General features: G+C 47.3%; 2 protein-coding genes across 3 annotated transcripts in view; both read left to right on the forward strand.

Annotated features, from left to right (window-relative positions):
* The window catches only part of LOC139995334 (uncharacterized), a 307,852-nt gene that overhangs the window by 211,099 nt on the left and 77,773 nt on the right, over positions 1-18,980 (forward strand). The window lies entirely within an intron of this gene.
* Positions 1-18,980, forward strand: part of Sowah (ankyrin repeat domain family member sosondowah) — a 68,542-nt gene that overhangs the window by 16,376 nt on the left and 33,186 nt on the right. The gene's annotated exons all lie outside the window — the stretch shown is intronic.

The following is an 18,980-nucleotide window of genomic DNA, read 5'->3' on the forward strand; positions in this document are numbered from 1 at the left end:
AGTAAATGGTTCTGGTTCGATCGCACCTCGAAAGAAACTTTCTACTTTCCCCTCCTTAGAACTAGAAAATTCACCTTGTGCAATCGAGGACCGAGAAAAATACCGCGACTACACGTATCGTAGAAACCGTGTCAATCGTATTCTACACGTTGCTTTCTTCGAAACGGTTAATTAAGTTAAAACGACTATCGTGTACAAAGCGTCGTCCGATGATCATAGCGGCACTAGACCGAGCGATAAAAACTATTCACCACGACGTGGTCGTTCCTGTTAACACGCGTCGTTTTCTGGCCTGAATAGTTTGAACCGGCCTTAACGGCCGTTCACGGTCGGTGTCGATGGAAAAGGCGGAGAGGAAGGAACAAGGGGATGAAACGGCTGGAAAGTGGGGATGTAGCACGAGGTAGCCTGTGGAGGTGGTGGTCTGCGAAAGGGGTGGAGGCGGCTGAACCACACAGGGGCTGCGTGCTGAATTCATTCCGCTGGACAAGGTAGCCCCACACCCCGGTTCAGGCCACGTCCGCCTCATCCCTTGGGATAAATTGGTCGAACCCGCGTGTTTGCGGATAACATCGCCGCGATATACGCTCGCCTATGGCCGCCGTACGAACGTAACCATACACTGCTCCCTTTTTGCGACGAGTCTCGCGCTCGCGGAAATTGGCAACGAACTCCGGTCTCTCTGTTGTCTTTTTCGCGTCTCTGCTCTCTCCCTGCAGCATCGTACACGCGCCGTCTATCACGCGGCCGTGCTACCGCTTTTGCATGGCTCTCGCATCTACTATCCGAATAAAACGTGGAAAATGTTTTTCCTGTTGGAAATCGTACTTTCATTTCGCTGCCGCGTTTCCTCTCTCTCTCTCTCTCTCTCTCTTTTACGTCGAAACTTACATTTTCTTGCAAATGAAAAATAATTTATACGCATATTTTCGTGTAATTGATTTCTTTCTATCCGCTTTCGTCAATACAACATTTGTTTTCCGAAGTGGTCGATCGATATATATGATGGTAGTATTCCGATCTTTGATTAATATAAAAATTTATTCTCTACGGGGTACTCGAGCGACCACTACCATCTCGTTGGCCGAAGCTTCGACACATGGATATGTATATATATATTAATCCATCGATGAATATGCAACGGTCAGGCGAGGAGAGAATGCCAGAGCGATGGGATGTGGGAGACAAAGTGAAGCAAACGACATGGGGGTGTCGTTTGTGGGTGGGAAGGGGAACGTCGGTAGGCATTCCAATTACTCCCCCTCCGGTAATTAAATCAACACGGAAGCTAATCAACGTTGGTACCATGCTCGACGTTTCTCTCCCCTTTGCCGAATTTTTGCTTGGATAAATAAATCAGACGATTAGCCGATAACCAATCGGAAAATCGTGTTTCACGGTTGATCGCGGTACGAAGATGTCGATGAATAATTGAGAGGGACCGGATGGCCCGTTAAAATTAACTCGTATCCTTCGGACGAGACGTTGTACAAATTTCAACAAGATCGATAACGGGTTTCGACTATGGCCGATAAAGAATTCAGCACAAAAGCTCGATCGATCTGTTTTCTTTTCTTTCTCTTTTTTTTTTTTCATTGAATCACCTCGCATCGATTAGCCATCGGGCGTCGATCGGTCGTATCGGTATCCACGCGCTTTTGTGCGATTGTTCACGAGCCACCGTCAACAGTCACACCGCGTAGCTTTCTTTTCTCGCGGATGGTTTACGAGCCCGTATTAAAGAGTCGTTCGCACACACGTGGCCTACGTGATCGGTGGCCGAACGTCGTAGACGGCCATTGTATTCGCTGGGTCAGGTGTACGTCGTCGTCCGGGTACCGTGTGCCCATTATACTTTATTAACGGACGCGTCTGGCATCGCGATAGATTCGCCCGTTCGATTTCTGCGTCCCCCTACAATGCAGAACGGCTGCATCGGTCTGACACGACGTTTGACTCTGCTCCATTATACTTGATTCAGTGGGATCGTTAGCAATCCGTTTTTGTCGCTTTCGACAGGTGCAATGTGCTAACCCTTTTCATTCGCATCTTCTCAAATATGGCATATCTCGTCTTGGTTTCGAGTTTGAACTTGCACCGTAGCATAGAAAAATCTTCGAAACGAAAAAGAAAGGACAAAAGTATCTAGAGGGTTTGAAACGAAGTTCACGAAGACGCGTAAGAAGGAAGAAACCAAAGGAACGAAAGATCAGAACGAAAAGCTGTTAAGGACGATCACAACGTTATATATTGGCGGATGAGCGAAGCGCGGGTTTAGCATCCGTCCGTGTATTTATCAGCTGGTATCGGTTGGTTTAATAACGCCAGGCAATCAGAAGGTGTTCCCTCCTACCTACTTTTGCATTCGCTGCCCCCACGTCTCTGCCGGTCGATAAATAATAACCATTTGTATCGGATTCTAATTACTCGCTCTAAGCAAACAAATAAACGGCAGGTCGGGAAGACGCAGCACCGTGAGAGGCAGGCTTAATGTTATGGTGGCTGCAGGCTGATTTAAGGAGTGTGGGACCGCCCACCTCGAAGATGCATCTACAGCCCGACCATCGGTCCACCTGTTATGAGTGTTTCAACGCCACTGTGCGTTCCTTTTTTTCTCTGGTGCTCGCCTCGATACCTGTTGCCGATACGGAGCCGAGAAAAATATCGGAAATACCGTGGCGTAATTAAATTGCCAGAAACCGTGATCATCGAACACGTTGATTCTCATCAGGGTAGAATGAAAAAGCTAAGATAAATAAGAAGAAAGAGGCAAGAAGAATAATCATTGGACAAACGAAACCATTTAATCCCGTCTTGGTAAAATTGTCCACCGTCGCGACGTATTATAAGCGAACATCCTGCGGCTGAACGGTGACCGATACTCGCGCATGCGCGCGCGAGAACCCACGGTATATCATCGGACGAGGAGAGAAGCACGCGGGTAAGGAATTCGTTTCCAGAGGCAAGAGCGATCCTTTTTCGCAACGACTCGACCAGGATGATCGATAAGAGGCCGGGCGAGAGGAGAGACGCGTTCGTTTTCGCTTAAAAGGTCGTCGAAAAATGCCGACGGTAGTTCGTTACCGGTGGGCTATTAGCGGGCGTAACGCACGTCCTGGCAGCGTCACAGGACTAAGTAAACCCTGGCTAACAAGGAGGCGTATCCAACGGCCACGAATGATCTACCGATCCAGAGTTGGCATTATTTCGTTCTCCGTTTCTCTCTCCTCGATCCGTGGTATTCTCTTTTCCCCTTGACGTATCTTTCTTACCCTTCACGACCCTTTTCTCGCTACGACGAACGCGTACGAGCGTTCCTATAGACAGAGAGCGTATATACCTCTACCTGCACCACCTACCTACGCCCCCGAATATTAACACTTTGATTTATGCGCGTAATTATCTCTAGTTATTTTCTCAGGAAGGCACGTTGCGTTCTTTCGTAGCCTGTCTTCGTAGCTGCCGGTGCTGCTGCCGCTGATACACAACAAATTAACCGTTTCTTCTTCCGCCTCTTCTTATCCCGCTTGCTCGTCCGTACGCGCCTTCTCGCGTCTGCAACGTATCCTCCATCTTTCTGTTTCCAGCCGACCGTTTTCCAACTGGAGAGGAGACTCTATTTATAGGTGTCTCGTTTCGCTTGGTAATTGCATTCTTATTATATTGGTGGACGGTTTGCGAGAAGACGAAGGGAAACGCGCTCGTAGACGGTAGCGCGAACAGGGAGAAAGAGGCCGTCGTCCAGGTCGAATTCAGCTCGCGGTGATCATTTATCCTCCGGCGGAGACTCGCCAAACGACCTGTCGCCCCTTTGTGCGCCCTGCCCTTTGAAGCTTCATGGCAAAATATATTTTCAGCCGCGCTCGATGCGCCCGACGATTATTACGTACGGCCGGTCTGTCAGTAATTAGCACGGAATCGTTTGGCAGCCCTCCGAATTAGTCTTGCCGCGTTATCGTTCGAAACACCTATTAGTCAGATTGAACGTCCTTACCGGTTCTTTAAATCTTCCTCTCTTTTCCGTCTCGTTGCTGAACCGCCGAACGTCGTAGATTAAGTAGGAGAAAGTCGACCGTTGTCCAGGCCATGACAGTCGTCGAGGTCGAACAGGAAGTCGACTGGGACCGATAACGGATCAGCGAGGGAGAGATTTTGTGGAGCAGGCCAGGGTGTCGCAAATCGAGGCGCCGTCGAGGCGTCATCTTTCCGTGGCATCGTCCCATGGACGCATGTTCTTCGTTACTTTTCGGCGCCCCACCTTTCTCCTCTCCTCGCTCTAGTAGACTTCTAGAATTTCACGTTTCGTTTCGCTCTGACGTTCTCTGGCTGGCGTTCCACGATTCCGCTACTCACGCTCGAATTAGTCAACATTTCTCGTACGAAACTTGCGCGCACGGTCGTCTTAATCGGCTACCCCTTGACGTTTCGAGCAAAGAGAAGGAAAAGAACATCGTGGAACGTCGAAAAGACAATAGCCGACCATGACGCTGGCCGTGAAACTCGAGAGGAGAATTGGTTTAGCCATTTTGTAAGAGTTTGGTTCGCTTCGAGGACTCGAACCGATATCGAGCAACGGGCCGTGAACACGAGTTAACCTCGTTGGCGGAATCGTCCTTTGAACGTTACTCCTTTCTGGACGCGAATATTCCTATTTTGCTTCGTCCTCTTCTTTTCCTGTCACGAAACCGTCTCAATGTTCTCGTTGAAATCGTTTATTTTCTCGAATTCCTATTTGATTCCCGTGTTCTATGTAAAACTTGTAGTTTCGGTTCTTATATCTGGCAATTTAAGATCTACGAATGAAAATCGTATATTCCGTAACGCGCCATTAGTCTTCGAAACGACTAGTCGTCAACCGTTAGATTAACCGTGGATTCACTCGAATCAATTTAGAAAATAATATCAAGAATTACCGTGCTACCTATGGAGCATCAGCACGGAAGCTTTTCGTTTCTCGAAGAAATTCTGCGAATTTCTCTCTCATACGCCAATGACAGATCCGCTTCGTTCCTCTTGATTAATGTCACGCGTACAGACGCGCGCCTGGTACACGTGGCAAAGGGACGTGTACACGGGCGGGCCAGCACGCACGTCTCGAAGTCAGTCGATCCTCGTTTATACGTAATTTCACCGCGCCTTGAGCGAGGTTCGCAGAAATTATGCGAGTAATAACGAGGAACGACGAAACGTCGTCCTGGTATCTGGTCGCGAAATCGTTCGTGACGGCCGGTCGTAGATCGTCTCGTGGCCGGTGCGCTCGAGGAGCGTATTCTCCGAGTAGGTACGATGACGATCGAGAGACCGAGTCGAAGAGTAAATGCAAGATGCACGAGGTGGAAGGAAAAAAAAATTGTAGAAGGGCGTTCACCGTTGTATGGAATACACGCGTTTACGTGTATATCGTGGGCCGATGGAGTCGGTGACTGCTTGTTCGCACTGTGCACCGCTAATTATGTTCAAGATCGATGGCTATCTGTCCGGCCACATGTCCCTAAAGTGGCGAGCTGAAACATCCGGTACGCCCTTTCCGTTCGGAAACTCGGTCGGTTTCTCGAGGACGGCAATACGAAGGAATCCATAGCCACTTAAGTGTCCAACCCTTGGTCTCGCTTCTACACCCCTCTTCGTTACGTTGTATCAGTTAGGCGACGCGATGTCAAACAAACGACCTGCAAATGCGAGAAGCATCGAGGAGAACCTCTAGCCGGGACCCTCTGATCCCTTGTATCGATGCGTGACAACAGCTGTGCACTTTTAAAATTCATAAAATACGTGTGTAACCCGTATTCCGATAATTATGCTTGCATGTAACATCGGATTATCGAGTGTGTTGTCCCTTTTCTGCTCCCCTTTCGCTGCCCCTTTGCTACCCTGGTCACGCATAGCTTTGGACTTCGCGATTGACGCGACTCAAACGCATTCGCACGGAAACTTTTCAACTCGTTGTTCGTCTGGATATACCTACATTACGCATTGATCCGTCATGACTGCCGGTATTCCACGCTTGATCCGATATTTTCTTCCGCAACGACTAACGGAAACTCGTGGTAACACGCGAAATTACACGGACGGTGCCTGAGAAAATGGGGCGCAATTAACGGGCGGAGCTTATTATGGTGATTCAGTCGCGCAAGTAAATACGTAATATGGCCCCAGCGTGTGTCTCTCCGTCTCGTTGAATTCGTAAAGAAGCGACATAGCCAGCCAACCCGCATACACAGTGACAGTCACCTAGCAGAGAGAAAAGACTCTTGGCTGTTGGTTCGTTTTATAAACTACGTACGTAAACGTGGGATCCACACAGGCGGGCTGCGTGCACACGAGAACGCTTGGCGAGTGTGTAAGAGTAAGAAACGCCGGTGCGCCCTAAGCGGCGGCCGGATCGCGTGTCGATCTACGCCGAGATATTTGTTACTTTACAGTTGTATCACGTTTTTCGCGTGGAAACAAAGCCATTGTTTGTAGTTCGTACACGCTACGCCCGTCTGAGCCAACCGCGCTCCGCTTCGCTGTTCGACGCGATCGAGGATGCGAAGCGCCCCGTCCAAAACGACCTCTCTTCCTCCTGACCTCTCCTCTCGTCGAATCTGCCATTTTGATGACCATCGTCAAGATGGTTCCTCGCGATTTCATTCCCCTTACTGCTTTTCTCGGATTTTCGGCACACGATCATCACGTGAATTTCTTTCCTTTCTGGAATTTCTGATCTTGAGAATAAGTCGTGATTCTTTCTCGATATTTTTAACATTATCGTCGACGAAAGTATAAGCTTTCTACCGTAATACTTTTCTAGATATAGATTATTTCTTGTAGAAGTACTATTAATCATAACCACTCGTAACCAATATATGTCACGATCGAGACGATCGAACAAAAGCGGAATTTTCCACGAGTCACGGTCTGTGACCGAGGTAAATGTTCTAAGTGCACGCGTGTTAGCCCATTCTCGAATTCCGCGGTCGGTTCTCTCGCGTTTCAAGCGACTCGAGCACACGTGGCAGCGTCGCTGGCGAAGCCGAGGGCGGCACACGGCCAGATGAATTCGTGAGCCGCCGTTGATATTTCAGTGTCAGCGCCGGCAGTTTTTGTCATTTGTACCGGCAGCCTTAGGACCGCATCGCCGACGTGTACACCGGTCGCTGGGCTAAATCGAGTTTAGACTCTAATTACGCGCTCGCGCCATTTTCGAACCGCTTGTACGTCGTACAAGCTGTACAGAATAATTAAGAAGTCTTGCGTTCTACAACTGAACTAGAATTTTTGAACTCGCACTTTTGAAGTACATTTAGAATTTTGTGTAATTTATTCGAGCTCGTCGAAGGACAAACATACATTTCTATTCACGAGAATTAAAACAGTTGCTATCTTCGTATGAAATTTGATCGTTATTAACCTAAACTACCAAAGAGTCGTTTAATCGTTCGTAGATCTATTCGATTTTTTGCGAAAGGCGTAACGTAACAAAATTTGACAGACTGCGTTTTAATGGCTGACTCGTGAGCGACGAAAGATTTCGGCGATATTTACGGACGAAGATTAAAGTAGGTAAACTTGGCGCGTTACATCGGGTTAAGAGGTGATCATTGCGTGTTCGTTGCTCTTCAACTCGTGATTTTTATCAGCTTCTAAATGGGGCGATTGTTCGACGTAATGGCTAGTTGACAACAGAGTCTAACAAGAACTTTTCCAAGAACGATCCTCTTTAAAGCAACTACTTAACTCAATTTTATTCTCAGACGGTGTATTATAACGTTGAAATAATGAAGCCATAAGCAGCACTCGTCACGATAGTTCACGGCGTGTTCTCGAAGCGCTAACTTGCGGAAAGGTCGAATTCAGTGGTAATTACAACCACGAATTAACCAAGCCACAAGCGTGTCAAGCGATTAATCATGCAGTTTTTTTAGCGGAGCCGTGGTAACGTAATTAACTAGCGTTACGGCGAATAATTACCAGTCGACGTCCGTACCGACGGTAAAACGGTTTTATTCTCACGTTAGATTCGAGGAGGCTCGTTGAACGAATCGAAGAAACCGAATTACCCGGTACGACGTATCCTGGTAGCGTCTAATTGTCCCGATGTATGCGCCTCTCTTCGAATGCCAAGACGGATAATCTGCTCACGAAGCATCTGCCAGAGACGCACAAAAACAGCCTAGGCTCTAGCTTGCACGGTGAAGATTAGTCGATCGCTATCGGTCCCGGTTGTCTTACGTTAACGAGCCGCTCTATACTCGAGGGGACCATAACCTGTCCCGAACCGATCTCTTCGGCTCACTCAGAGCCTACTTCCGCTTCGTCCACAGGTCACAGCAAGGGACGATCGCGCAGGTAAAGAAAACCTGGAGCGGTTTCACGGACTGCATAACAGTTAATGCGAGTAACAAATGTGACCATGTTGCTTTTTCAAGATCGTAAGTACTCTACAGACTGTAAAGAAATTCCTTAAGTGCTCTGTTCTCTTGTTTACCGATATGCGGTTCCGCACGGTTTTACTTGTAAATGTAAACTTTTGTTCACTACACGTTCTTGTTGATTTTTTAATAAGCTGCTTAACAAATAGCTGGCGTAGTCGGTAGACGCTCACAATTTGTAAATGGCGCTAATGTACCGAACTAATCGAGAAGTAAGCATTGTAAATCGAGGATTATCGACGCTTGATTGCATCTAGCCACGGACCAACGTCCGCATAATTTATCCCTTAATTGGCCCTTTTAAAGAATGGATTAACCAGCAATTAGCCGATATGGCCGGCTCGTTAATATCCTGCATGTTTGTTCACGCGTGATGGAGACGGTATAATCTACGCACGACCAATCTTGTACCGGTAGAATAGAAATAGGTTAGTATAGAAATAGAAATTCATACCCAATAAATTTCTACGATTACGATGCATTCTTTCGCTATAATAAATTTAACGTAGGCTAATGTAACGCAAGAGCAAGAACATAAACGTTCAGAAAGCAGAATGCGTCTGGTTGCGCGAACTACTCAAACGCGAGACTTGAGTGGAAAGCGAAAAACGACTGTGGAAAATTTACTGCTAATATTTTTTCGTTGTGGACGTAGTGGGCTTAAAACAGTCGGAATATATGGCACAATAGCGACTTTGGAAAATTTATTAGCGCCCTTCTGGCCTCGTGTTACACCAGCTACATTGCAGCAAGATACAGAGGCCTGGCGCCACTACGACCGTCGTTAAACGATCGTTGGAAAGAGATCGTATCGGTTTTTGGGTCTTCCTGCCTCCTAACCCAGGGGCTCGATTTCACGAATTTTCCCAACGATACACGCGAACTACCGAACGAGCTTAGTCCTGTGTCTGCGAAAGCTTACTTGAAAGCGATACCTTCACGGTAATGGTTTAGCTTTACCTGTGGACAAAGTGTCGGATTTTCTGTCAAAGATACGTTCCAGTATCTAATCTTTAAATGGTTACGATTTTAGTCGTAACGGACCGATATCCGTTAAGAAAGTTTGAAATGCCTCTCAAGAGGTAAATAAATACGGATTAATTAATGGAGTTAGCGGACAAAATCCACGGGTGCCGTGGTCACCAGGGAGAGAAGGGCCATTTCGATGTGGAACGTTGTTGTCGTCCGTAACGAATTGTTCATTTAATTTCGCTGAACATTTTCGGGCGTTGCGGTGGAGCTCGGCCTACGGCCCTCGACACCGTGTTCCGATAAATCGAGAACAAAAGGGGGCGAGAGAAGTTGGGCTAACGAAAAAAATGCGGCCGTCTTCCGCGAGGGAAACATTAGTCGAGAGCTGGACACGGAAAAAGAAACGCCGCCAACAGTTTGGATCGGGTTAGCGAGGCAAACATTTCTTTCGAGATATTATCTGGTTTACGAGCTTTTACGACGGTCCTTATTTATTGCGCCGCGTAACCGAAAGAAGAGCAGCGCCTTTATTGCGTCTACTCTTCCTAGATGGTAGAAACTCGTTGAATTCTATGTTGCGTGTTAAACGGTTGAAACTTTTACAATTTTAAGAACTTAAGATAGAGGGAGACTTCGATTCTCTTACAGATCTAGGAATTATGGAATTATAAATGGAAATTTTGCGAATGGACGATGAATATTATTGCGAAGAAACTTTGACCGATGCGGTGGGTTTGCTTTTGAATCGGCCTGTATCCTGCAGCGTTCCGCAATATTTTCTATCGGAAATATTTTAACGAGAGCAATGTCGAGCCTCGGATTATATCTGTTCGCTGGAGCGTTCCTGTATTGGATTCCGGGGGAATTACGAAAAATATCAATTAAACATAAAAGCCTGGGTCCGTGTCATCCGATAATGGCGAGATCGAACGGCCCGGGGCGTCGAATAATTGGGAAGCAGGCAAAAGGGAAAAAGGGACGGCCCGGAGAAAACAATAGTGCAAATAACACAAAGCAAATTACAGGTACAACTTATTGTATACGCTACCCGAGTATAATTGAACCTCGCGTTCGACCAGCAGCGTTACGTGTTTTCGGTATTTCGAACAATGCACCTATCCTTTCACGCAAATCTTTTCTCCGATCGAGACCATTGTTACGATCCTTGTCAATATCCTCTAAATCGAGCTACCGATCGTTTCATAGAGCTTTCGATCAAACACGAGAGCGTTTTCTCGAAACATTTTTCGTGCCTCTCTTCTGAAATAACAACATATTATGACCGCACGCGATCTCATATTCTCGCGTCTGGAAACAATCATTTTCTACGGTCGAGCGCGTACCAACTTTCTCGCGTAAACGTTCGTAATATCCGTTCCATTTGTTGACCTCGAAGACGATGCCGGCGGCGAGCTTCGAAACGGCGAACTTTTCCTCTGGTAAAGCTGTTCGATCATTTCGGTCGAGCGAGTAAAGAGGAGGAAGGATAAAGAGAACGGCAACCATCTCTCCCCATTCATTTGTTTGCTCGTTGATTCGTTTGCCCTCCGGGGTTTCGTGGATTCAAAGACGGACGCGCAGACCCGTAGAATGGCGCTCTGGTGGGGTTGTACGGGGACGCTGGAACGCCGAAGCGAACAGAAACGGTTCCCCAGCCCGCGATTCCAGCAGGTTCATTAGCGCTGCTGTCCTTTGATTAATGGCCGCCGGAGGATACCACTCGCCACCGGTTTTCTTACAGATCATTTCACCGTCGCCTATCTAGATGGTCGTTAAGGTGATCCTCCTACGAGCTTTACGGCTGAGACAAGCTGCGAATGAAATCGCGCCGGTTACGACGCTTCCTATTACGATCTTACGCGGGTTATCACCTGCTACGTCGCCACAGGTATCGCGATTCGAGTCTAATCGATCAATCGTCTTCGCGATCAGACTCTTCTTACATTTGTTAAACAAACGGTAGTTTCTGTTTTTACATCGACCGTACGATCGATCTATGCATTCCATTTGTACGATTTATTCAAAGTATATCTCCCATCCACTTTGGTATATTCGCAAAAGTGGAATACGTATAATATAAACGTTCGAGGAGGAAGTTGCTACGAAAAGTTTGTCAGTCAAAGTGAAGAAAAGAGATTCAGCAATTCAATGGTCGCGCGAGTATTAAAAAGTTTCTTTTGTTTCCTCGCGGAGCGTTGTGGGAAACGTCGATTCCTGACACAGGCTGACGCGTTTCTTCACAAACTTATCGATTATTCGTTCTGGCCTTTGGAATTATTCATAAGCTTTCTCTCTGCAGCTTTGAAGGATACCGCGTGTTCCTTCCTGAAGAGAAGAGGGAGGAAGTTCGATATGAAAAGTAGACGGTCGGACTCTTTCGTGACAATGCTCGTGCCAAACTGAAACATTCTCTTTTCTCTGTCTCTGTGAATCCATCGTCTGGCCGGATGAATGAGGTTAATTCATTCATCCGCTGAGACAATGGCGGATCGGTTACACGCTGACTCGGCCGTTTATTAATGGCCCCTTGAAAATCTTCCTGCATTTCTAATGGCTCGTTTGAACTTCAGGGCCGGTCCTCGTCATTGAACCTTGCCAAGCAAAAAGTCTTGCAATCGTGTGTTATATACGTCAACGTTGTTAATTAAAGAATTTTCGCTGTCAGTGAAAAATTGCAACGTCCGCTGATTTACAAGATACAGAACCAAAGGTCCATTAAATATATTGTACCGACTCAAAAGCGCGATATATGGAAGAAACAATACGAAAAACAAGTTGCAGAACTCGGGAACGTACGAAAGGCGAGATCCCTTGTTGGCCGTTTTCGGTGTGGTTTATTGTTCGGAAAAGAAAAGGACGCTTTGCGTTGGGCGCCATTTTCGAAATGGCCGGCCCTGGTAGTCCTGGACAGAACCGCTGTGACGTTCACGACTTATGCCGACCCGGAAAGGGATGTAAGAGGAGGGTAAAGAGGTATAAGGAGGAAAGAATGGCGCCCACGCGTTATGCTAACACTAACGCTGCCGACACGGGCTGGGTGGTCCTATTCCGCTCCACCTACTCACCCTTCAGCCCTTTACGTGGTCCGCACCTTCGTCGTTCAACGAGGATACAAATACAGCTAATTTTATCGATCGAAGAGCCCGAATGATCTTAATACCTGATAATGGGACATCTTTCGAATATAAAGGTTTCGCCAGTGTCACCGAATACGTTGCCATTCGATAGAATGTCACCGCTGTTTGTTTTTATCGCAACGCGTACCATAAACTTCTCGCTTTAAGAATTTCATAAGAAAAGAACCTTCCTGTTATATTAAGAAGAAGATTCCCTACGAGGTTTCATCATTCCAATCGTCGGTAAATTGCACCTTGAACAATTTTCTCGGTTCCCGAAATTGTGACATTGAGCATCAACATCAGTGACAAAATTCTTGACGGTGTGTTCCGGAGATGAGAGCGCGGAGAGGAAACGAGAGAGAGGCGGAGGTGTGAATGAGGCCGGCATGTAGCAGCGACGCCTCCAGCCGCGGCGTTCCCCTTGTGTCAACACCTTTGACGAAACTTCACGCCACCACCCCACGGTTAGCCGTTCGCCGCATCCCCGAGCGCTTCCTCCTGTCTCGCCTTCATCCCACTCCATCCCGCGCTTCTACGCTCCTGAATTCATTCGAACGATAAACATCTTGGCCGCTCCTCGCATAATTCGTCGCGCGGAAGCGCCCATTCACGCGTTCTCTGCGCGTTCTCAATGAGCCGGGGCTGTATGAATGGTGACGGCTAGACGAGACGCAAAGTCGAGTACGAAATTTTCTTTGCCAATAGATTTGTTTGTTTTGCTTATCTTCTATTAGAAGAAAATAATAACAGAAGAGCAAGTTGGTAAGATGGAAATTTTTACGTCTGGTATCTTAATTACGATATCCAGAAATAATCCGTTCTATGAAACTTTTTTACACGTAAATCAAAGATTTTCCTAGATACGTAGCAAAAAATATATCTTTGAAAATCGCGATTTCAACGAAAAATAGTAAAGCGCCAGGTTAAATAACTCTTATCTAACCATTCTCTTAAATCTGTTCGCGAATCACTAGTCGGTAGGCAAGCGGGCATATTTATCGCGAACAGATAGTCCGGACGCGGGCAGCAATTTTTTTGACCGCCATAAATCGTTGGAAGGCTCGAAGAACGGCGGCGTATAGGCTTATCCAAGGGAGCACGGCAAATGGCCGTCTTGTACCGATTCAGGACCGATGTAACCGTTTAAACAGCTCCGTACATAGGCCAGGGAAAGTTGCAGCATCCCTCTTGAGAGAGAGAGGATGTTGTTTAGTGAACGCGGCGCGTTTCAAAAAAATTTCGTTGTTCCGCGGCGAAATATATCTGGGACATCCGAGTCGGTGACGGGTCCTTGGGCGGGTTCCCCAGGAATCGTCGAGGCTCGAATGTCGCGCGGAGGCACTAAGTGGAAATTGTTGTCAAAAACGGCGGGTCCAGGCCGCGTATACCGGTTCGACGGTACCAACGTGGCCGCTGGCTCATATATTTCGGAGACCGCGGTACCAGAAAGCCGACGTGGGCGTGAGGGAGGAAAGACACCCATACACGCGGGCCCGATGCGTACGCGTTTCACCTTCACCCGATAGCTATTAGTCTTTCCAAGACCATCAGTGGGCAACGCGTGATTCACGGATAAAATATCAAGAAGCTCTAGCCACTCGATCCTTTCCCTTTTATCCCGATCGTCGTTGTAGCCGTTGAGCAAAAATCGCGGGTTCTGACCCAGGTCCCGACTTAACTTCGTTCATAAAAGTGTCACGAGTTTTTTGACGAACGCCAGCCGCCTGTTCGGGTTCTGTGTGAGTATCGAGGAAGAGCGGGGATCATGGTGGAACCTGCACTCGTTCAGCTGGGCAATAAAGTCGTATTGTTTTTGCGGCGTTGCGTTGCTTTAACGCTCGGCTATATAACTTTAACAACTCTCTGGATGCCTAGCGAAAGGAGAAGGGCGCGAGTGGGAGGAAGAAGACAGCGATGGGTAAAGAGGCCGAGAGATCCCGGGTGACTTTGTGCCCAATACGGCGCCAGAACCTTCGCAGGTCCCGGTTCACCATGGGACCGTCGGACGTTGTACATCGTCGGACGGTCCATAGGTCCGGATGCGGCTGGATATACCTTCTCGTATACACCGAGAGAACGACCCAACCCACCCGTTAGACCCTCGTAAAATTTTTTCTCGATCCTTTTGCTCCGATCCTACGGAGCAAACGGTCCGCTACAGCTTCGACGTCCGAGGATTTAATTTGGCCGACTACGTTCTCGTTCCACGTTCTTCCCTTTCCTTCCTTTCCGACCCGACTCTCTGTCTCTCCCTTTCTCTTTCTGGATCCTCATTCTTCCGCGCCAATCCTCCCTTGTCTCTCGATTCTTATCCGATGGTTTATCATATCCACTCCTCGCCGTCAGCCAGCCGGAGAGTGTGCATCTCTGCGCGTTGAACGTGGGTCTGGTTTTATCGAAACGGTCGAACGGTCGTGCAGGATTAATACAGCGTTATTAATAAAAATCTCCGCGACTTTGCCGAATTGCCAGGTCCGCCATGAATTATCGATCGTGTCACGGACCTGACCGTTTTTAACTGCGGCAGGTGGTTGGATCGGAATGCGTTCACCGATCTCCTTCCTTCTCTCTTTCTCTTTTTCTTCTCCTTTTTAGTCAGACGGTTCGTTCACGAAACACGTTTTTCCCTGCTCGTAATTATCGAGCTTTAAGCGGATAGCTGGTACTAAGGAGACATGCCCCGTAAGGGACTGTTACACCCGCGGGACGCGGCCTTATCGTTCTTACCTCTGGTTATCTTCCAGTACAGAAGGTGTTAATTAAAAAAGAACGAGGCTGGTACTTATCGTGTCGCTTAAGCCGTTTATCTCGTCAACGACTGTCTGTCGGGTGTAAACATTATTGACGCGATAATGCGCGTCCCATTGAGCTTTCTGACGCTTTTCTACGAGCACATCCACGGCTTGGCCAAGCACGTGTCTCGGAGATAGACACGGTCGTACGATTTTTTGTGAGTTCCCTGTACATTGTAGCTTCAAAGATACATCGACTTTTACGATCGCTCGTCTGTTTTACGTCAGCTAACGGTCGCAACGGCCCTCGAAACTGCCTGCTCGTCCACCACTAGACGCTTTCTTCCATCCTTCTTCCATAAATTACATAAAAATTTGTGTATACATTTTCCACGCGTTTTCTCACATCTTCGCGGCAATTAGTAAAAGAAGGTTCCCCGATAATAGACAGCAGGTGAATGTGAAACCGGCACAAAGCTTCACGATCGCGAATAATAACGATCTCTACCTAGAAGTTATCGCTCCGTGGGACCGAAGCTCGGCGTAGAGGAAGAGAACTGGTATGAAGAGAGAGAGAGAGAGAGAGGAGACTTCACCCGTAAAGCGGATAGAGAGCTTCCCTCTCTCTTTCGCCTAGCGCTTCTCTGGTTCCTCGTGTATATGCTAATGCGAGACGAATGTCTCCTCCTGTACCACCCTCCTGGTCGTCTCGCCTCCGAAAGACGGTGTCTTCTGCCTCGGTACGGTGTGTCGACGACTTAGGAGGATGCGTTACCTCGTGGGCGTGTTTGCTCCTCTAAACTCTGTCCGCAGCGGGGTGGCTGCAGTTGCAACAGATTTCTCTCTCTCTCCACCCTTTACCTCGTTGGTCTTCCCTCGTGCAATCGATTGCCTATCGACAACGCGATAGATTAGTCGGAATTATCGCGATACCAGGCCGAGTTCGTGGCCATACATCGACTATGTTCGCGGAGAAAAAGAAACGGGGATACAAGAACACTGTGAAATACGGTGAAAAGTTTCGTTTCGCGAAACGAAACGTACGCTTTGAAATTACTATGCATCGATGCCGAGCTGCTATAGATTAGTTGGAATTATGCAGGGTCGAACAAAAGGATGGTAATCGATTACGCGGTGTTCTTTTGAGAAAATGTAATACGAGCGAGAATCCCTTCTCGTTAAAGGCTCTGTTTAAAATTCTACCATTTCAGATGGTCCAATTTCTACCGTATTTATGTTAAACTCTCGTCGCAGTGCTATCGATTATCCCGCGAAATTCCACGACGTTCGTATAACGTAATTAAGCGTCGGTGTGCCGGTTGGTAACGCGGAGGAATGGGAGAAGGAAACTTTTTGACGGTGAAACTCAGAACGATCTATTTAACGTGGTGGAACCGACGGCGTTCTGGTAGCGACGAGCGTGAACGAAAGACGAAACACGAGTGGTACACTGCGGGAAGAAGCGAAGGAGGACGAAACGCGAGGCAGAGGTAAATGTTCTGAGGTTTCCCTGGGAGAGCAACAAATGCAGGGTGGAGTAGACGCGGAGCGCGGTGATTCCTCTACACTGAGAATTCGTAACACGTGTATCCCGGTGGTTTATGGTGATTAGTAGTTTACGGGAGACATTTCCGCTGCCTGCAATCGTTCCTAGTCTTCCTTGCGACCCATTCTTACATTAGTTAGCCCGATTCTCCACTTCCAACAACGACAAACGCCTCCCTTTCTCAAAACGTCGCAACGACCGTCAGCTTCTCGTGAATCCCTGCCGATCCAGATCGTTTTAATTCATTTGGTACAAAATTTCGTCTTATCCACAGTGTTTACCTTCGGAAAAATAGCGTTAACATACTGATTTGATCTAAAATAAACGATGCAAGTTTAATTCGTACATCCGATCGAATATGTTTTGGACTGTTGTAAAACTTTCTTTTTTAATGAATTATTAATAACAGAAATATAAAGCTTCTAATATATTTGTGAAGAGGATATACTGCGTTTAAAGTATTTTCTTCCAATATAAATTACAGTTATTTAATCGGCAAAGATATTTGATATTTCGAAATTTAAAAATCTTCAAACTCGTTCTCTCGTTCTCACTCGTGTCACGAAAGTATGTAAATACTTGGATCACCTGTCCAATCCACTTTCTACTCGCAAGGGGAATTACATCCAAGTCTCATTATCGCTGAAACAAAAGTTCCACCTGAAACTGGCAACCTGAGTGGCAGGCTATTAACGGCCGGCTCTATCTTGTAATTCTATCATTCTAAACCATCCCTAATTCGTCTTATCGAAGCATCCAAAATTGCAACCGAAGTAGCTCGTAAACGTCAAACGAGGTCGAAATTTCGGGAACTATGACAACGGGGTAGTTTCGGCATCTACCAGGCGGGCATCTCCTAATTATGAACGCGACGTGCAGCTCGGTGTCGGGTGACGGGCGTATCCGGGTCGGACTCTGGAGATTGTTAAACGTTTACCCGACACCGAGGTTAAACGGCAGTGGACTAGCGCCACGTTGTATTCGATTCCAGCAGCTTAAAGTGTCGGGTTCGAAAGGTTATGTTTTCGTGTATGTAACAGGACGCTGCAGCTCGTGTGTAAATACTCCGACTAAAAAATATGTATTCCTGTAACTGCGTTAATAGGGTGGGATCTTTTTCCATGTGTTTGCTATTCAGTTCGAAACGCGTAACAATTTTCCATCGTTCTTGGAACAAGACCGAACATAGATGCGCGGAGAGTCCAATGTCTAGCAATTCGACGCTGTTGTTTCTTTTGTTCGCCATTATTCTGTCCCTGGTTCCGCGTAAACGCAAAGGATTCAAGAATCGTATGAGAAATACGACCTGGTTGCTAAGTCTCTGGCCAATATCAAGTCAGACCTTCATAAAACTATCGAGAAGCGTGTTGCGACACATGCTCAGCGTATGTTTCCGCAAGCTGAAAACTTCGATCGTCTCGACCGGTCTCTGGTCGCTCGCAGAAGTGCCAACAAAAGACTCGCAGTCGCTAGAAGAACGCTGGCTGTCAAACTAAACATTGACCACACATCGACGAGAAGTACGGTGGTGTACCATGAGCGTGGACGGTGGTGGTGTTATGTTTCGAGCTTCGTTACATCCCCACGGATACGTGAGAACACGAGAAGTCGTAAGAGGGCTACGCGCAGTCGCCGTCCGCCGTCGTCCTGTGTCATTTATCTAGCGTAGAGAAACCGGGAAGGACTAAAGGGGGCTGGATCGACGAGTCCCCGTGATTGATCGGCAGCAACGCCTCGACGACTAGCTGGCGACGTTCTGCTCCACCCTGCGTCTCTCGCCTGCCGCAGGAAATTCGGTACTTCCGTGAGTACGCGCGCTGTGATTCGGCTTATTTAAGACCTAGCAGCGCTAGGTAAATTAATCGACTGAGCTCGAAGTCTCTGGTTTTTTTCGTATCAAAGCAAAAACGTGTTGTCTCTCTAACGGGGCGAGCGTCTTATGAGAGTGATTTATCGTTCGACCAAGTGACACGTTCTTGGTAATTGGCAGAGACCCGATATTTTCTTCTCTTTTTTCATCAAATTCCACAGCCTTAGTTTCTTAAATACGCTCGAGAAGTAAAAAAAAAGAAAAAAACGTAGAGTTATATTAATAAATCTTCAACCAGTTGGGATTAAATTCAGAGTAAACCTTCCAGAATCTTGGTCCTCGGAATTTATTCCCTTTTGTCGTCTGGATTCCCAGTGTTTCGTCTGT

The sequence above is a fragment of the Bombus fervidus genome, chromosome 2 (genome assembly GCF_041682495.2).
Source record: "Bombus fervidus isolate BK054 chromosome 2, iyBomFerv1, whole genome shotgun sequence".
NCBI lineage: Eukaryota > Metazoa > Arthropoda > Insecta > Hymenoptera > Apidae > Bombus > Bombus fervidus.